The sequence below is a fragment of the Propithecus coquereli genome, unplaced genomic scaffold (genome assembly GCF_000956105.1).
Source record: "Propithecus coquereli isolate 6110/MARCELLA unplaced genomic scaffold, Pcoq_1.0 Scaffold26, whole genome shotgun sequence".
NCBI classification, from domain to species: Eukaryota; Metazoa; Chordata; class Mammalia; order Primates; family Indriidae; genus Propithecus; species Propithecus coquereli.
In genome coordinates, this window is record NW_012148174.1 from 1,810,407 (window position 1) to 1,815,143 (window position 4,737).

The window sequence follows — 4,737 nt, forward strand, 5'->3', positions numbered from 1 at the left end:
AAGGGGCTGTGACTTAGAAGTCTACTCAAAATAGCCCCCACTTGCTAAGCTAAACATTCCTTTGCAAAGAAAAATTATCCAGTGGTAAAAGGAGCTAAAGATTCATCTGTAAAAAGGACCCCTCTGTTTTCTTCTTCCCACGAAGGCCTCCCAACTTTGAAACACAGCAGCTCTGTTCTGCTGATTCTGAGTTCCTTTCTTCCTATCTGCTGTTTAAACAGTTACTTCCACCCCGCCCCTTCGGTTTCCCCTCCACTCACTCGGAAATACAGAAGGCTTAGGGGGTTTATTTGCTTTCTCAACGCCCTTCCATTTAACAACACTGCTACCCTTCAAATCACTTGATCTCTCCATTTCCTTCTGGTCAAATAAAATAGTGCGTTCAAGTTACATTTCTTTCGATGGAGGACAAGTTTCACTGTCACCTAAACTCTTTTGAGAAAGGCAGGTCAGCAGTCACGGTCACGGGCAGCCCCTAATTCAAAACAGCTCCGTCTGCACGTGTATCGGGAGCACCCTACAGTTTGCTGAGGTCGCGGCGCTCGGCCGGCATGTTTTAACCTGGCACCATCGGCTCAGTGGCTTCCAGAGCACCGGTGAGAATTCTGTGGAAGAGCCTCGTAGTTGAGCTTGACGTCATCCTCTTTATCTTCCTAAATCCCTGCTTTTGTCTCCGGCATCGTTGTCTAATTCACTCTCAGTCGTCCGCTCTGGATCGAGCGGCAATTAACTGAAATCCTGAAATTCTTTTTGTGTTTACCGTTAGCCTGCGCAACCTCTTGGGAGCAATATGTTTGCTGTCAAATATGTTAAAGTCACTCTGTCTTAATTCGTCCTCCAGAGGAGCTGCGATGAGTTAGAAAGAACAGTCCGGTGGTGAGGTTGTGGGATTTGACAGGGTGAGCTCAGCTGGAACTTTCACAACACAATATGTAGTGACTGCAGAGGACAGGGAGACAGAGCCGCCAGGTTATCCCCAGGAAATCCCAAGATACATTTTTTAACATTTGCATTCTCATTTGCATAAATTTGTATATATATGTTCCATTCGAAAGGTGCTGACTCCAATTTTGTAAAATAAAACCCTCAATTCCTCTTTGTCGAGGGTGGATAAACACACAGTCTAGGCTTGCTTGCCTGGCGGCCAGAGTGACAGCTCTGGCCTCTCCCTCTCCGGTCCCAGACTTTCTCTCCTCTGTTCCTACCTTCTAATCACAAACGTTAAGGAAAGGAGATATTATTTAGATTTGTAAGATTTGAGTTGGCTCCAAAATATTCTTTTTTCTATCATGAGCTCACATTGGAATCCTCTGTTTTCCATGTGGAGTTTTCCCATGATCCTCCCTTCTCGCACAGCAAGGAAGCAACACTGGTCCCTGATTCACCTCGGGGCATCTCAGTTTGGGTGATAAAAATCCCATCTGGGTCCAGTTTTCAGACACGCACTCAAAAGAAAATTTCTTGGTAGCCAGGAAGAAAGTTTGGATCCCGGGCAGATTAACCACAGGTTTCAACCACCCACCCCAAATGCCACCTTCGATGGGCCCCTATAATTGAAGGTTGACTCTGCTTAGATTTTCAGTATCATTTCTCTTCTTCCAGGTCGATGGATGTCAGAGCTGATTGCAAAATGAATTCATTACAGTAATTCACAGCAAGTATATTAAGCCCAAAAGCCACAGCGATGAGAAAACAGAGCAAGAGCATCCTTTGGGAGTGGTCTCACTCAACCCAAGACAGTCCTGGGGACTCCGTACAGGAGATCTACCTGCTAACGCTGCCCCGGTGGAGGAGAAAGACGCAAGGATCACAACATCACAGACGTTATTACTAAACCAAGGTGGTTGTACTGTACCAGATTCACTCCCACTCTCTGAAGAGCGTTGCAAAAAGTCACTCCCTAACAACTTTATACTGCTGTTCCTGTTTCTCATCGGGGCTGGGAACCAGTGAGTAAACTCAGGACCATTTACTGGATTGAAATGAAATTTAGTCAAGAGACCCCTCAAGGGTTCACCGACTTCTGACCTCAGCCTTTGAAATGGCTTCTCTCGGTCTCCGCAAAGTCGTGGTCCTCCCAGAGCCTGTATCAACAAAGTCGGACAGTGGGGCTGGAAGGGAGGCTGGTGCCGGCAAGGCGGGAATGCTGAAAAGGTTGCCAGCACATTTTGTGACATCTAGGGCGTGTTCTGTTGGTCGGTTGGTTTAAACTTTGGGCCAAATTTCACTCCTCTCACTCTGAACTGAAGTCAGCAGAGGGCAAGCGCAGAGCTCACTGAACGCAAAGCACAGACACACGATCCCGAGAAGCTTGGGTCCCTCCCCTGCTACACCAGCGAACGTCAGCCCGGCCGACAGCGCGGGCAGGAGGCCCCACGTTCAGCCGGGATTTCGCTCTCCGCGTACAGCTGCCTTGGCAGGACTTGCAGCCAAGGCGAGAGGATCGGGAATTAGCCAGGAAAACAGACTCACTTCCTTTAAAAACTGCAAAAAACTCTTAGTTCTGCCCACATAGATCTGAAAGTTGGAGAGAAGCCTATTTAAAGAATTGTTATTTGTTTGTTTTTGGCTTTTCCTGGCAGTGACTATGTTTCACCCTAGATGTTGGGCTGTGTGTGGTCCTGAGAGGCGCCATGGTAGCAAAGGACAGGAAGGCGGTGGGGACGCCAGGGACACCGTGGTCCTTCTGTTATCGTGTGCCTGGAAAGCGTGCCTGTGCTCCATCCACTCACCTGAGTTCTGCTCGTCTTCCTGAAACACAACACCTTCTTCTCCCATTTCTTGAACTAAGCAAATAGGGGATGTGGTTTCTCTAAGCTTACTAGTTAGCTTTCCATTTATTCATTTATTCCACTCACTTGCATAACTCCCTGAGCGCTTGGATACATAGTGAACAAAATAGGTAGAAAATGATCCTTGCTCTGTGGACTTATACTAAATTATTTAACCTGTGTGACAGCCCCACGAGGCAGGTACAAGCGTGATGCCCTTTTTACAGGGGACTTGCTCAAATCACACAGCGAGTGAACGGTGGAGCTGGGATTCGAACCCAGGCAGGCTGGCTCTAGAGGACCCACACTCTTCCCAAGGAACTCTATACTTCCTGCTGGGAATGATGGCTGCGATTGCAGGTCCAGAACAGCAGCAGTTCAGGCATAAATCTGCCATTTTCTAGAGGCAAAGTCTTTATTTCCACAATAAAGTTTAACTATTTTAAAATTAGTATTGTGGCTGAATTTAACACCAAGATGTCCATGACTGAAAGCACTCTCTTTCCTTCTAGCAAGTTCTCACAGGCAGGGAGAGCTGGGAGACCAGAACACTGAAGGCAGGTGGGAGGATGTCACCGGGACGGGAGAGGAGGCAGGTGCGGAGGCCAGGGAATCTCGATGTTTTACCTAAGGCGAGTCCCGTTAGGGCCAGTCGAATTTTGGCTTTTACCAGCCTCTTTTAATGAGATCAATGTATGTCACCCAAACAGCTCGAGACAAAAAGAAATAACAGCAAATCAGCTCCAATCATACCGTTCAACAAGAAAGGGATTCTTTCTTACCTTGCCTGTTGGCTTCTCAATCAGTGGGCTTGGGAAGCAAACTGGAGCCATGCTGCTGTACACAGAAGGCTTCCATTGCTGCTCCTGCAAGAAGGAAACACACAGAGATTTCAGGGGCTTGGCTGGCTCTCCTGCCCATGGAGCCATTTCCCTGCTACTCACAATAGTGCCTCAAGCGCTTAAACCTGACAGTTGTCACTTGAAATGCCTGAGTCAGCATTTTTGCATGGCTGCTTCAGTTTGCAGCCTGTGCAAACCCATTTAACCCTGTGCGGGGACACCATTTATGACATTTTGAAGGAATCCGTGCACACATGTTGACATAAATTCAGAATATTTTCAGCTTCATCTGTTAAAGTACCATCCTAGAACATAGATCAGACTATGTGAATCGTTTTTAAAAAATTAACTTCACTAACATCACATTGCATGGAAACAACGACCACATGTAAACCTCTGGTTTTCAAATCTCTGAATCCATATGGGATAATTTTCAAAGTTCTCAACCTGCTATACAGCACCCTCCCAAAGGGTCCTTACTTTTTCAGCTTCAGCTCCAATGCCGTCCCACAATTTATCCCAAATCTCAAGCAACACCGGTCAATGTATTTTTTGTGAAGTCTCCAATTTATGCCTTTCTTTATGCTGTTCCTGCTTCCTAAAATAGGCTTTCTTCAATATCTGCCTGTGAATTCCTGCTTGTCCTATAATACCCAGCTAGCAAACATTTCAAACTTGCTAGGGAACATTTCACTATTTTCTTCTACTTCTGCTAGAGTCAAAATAAATTCCCCCCTACCACAGAGTCCCATGATGCTATCATCAGAGCACACTATGGTTTGAATGTGGCCGCCATAAGTCCATGTGTTGGAAACTTAATTACCATTATCACAGTATTAAGAGGTTGGGGCTTTAAGAGGTAATCAGACCACAAGGGCCCCATCTTCATGATTGGATGAATGCTATTGTCACAGAAGTGGGTTAGTTATATTAGGAGTGAGCTCTGGATAGAAAGGTATATGCAGCCTCTATTTTCTCTCTGTCTCGTGGACTTGCTTATCCTCTCAGCTTCCGCCATGGGATGCCCCTCAGCAGGTGCCAATGCTATGCTCTTGGACTTCCCAGCCTCCAGAACCGTGAGCCAAATAAATCTCTTTGCTTTATAAATTACCCAGTCTGTGAAA

General features: G+C 46.4%; 1 protein-coding gene across 1 annotated transcript in view; it reads right to left on the reverse strand.

Moving 5' to 3' along the window:
* RASGEF1B (RasGEF domain family, member 1B) overlaps positions 1-3,573 on the reverse strand; it is a 170,079-nt gene extending 166,506 nt beyond the window's left edge. Inside the window, exon 1 of the mRNA XM_012647238.1 lies at positions 3,554-3,573. The gene's annotated coding sequence lies outside the window, so the exon portion shown is untranslated. The remainder of the gene's footprint in view (positions 1-3,553) is intronic.
* Positions 3,574-4,737: the final 1,164 nt, after the last annotated feature.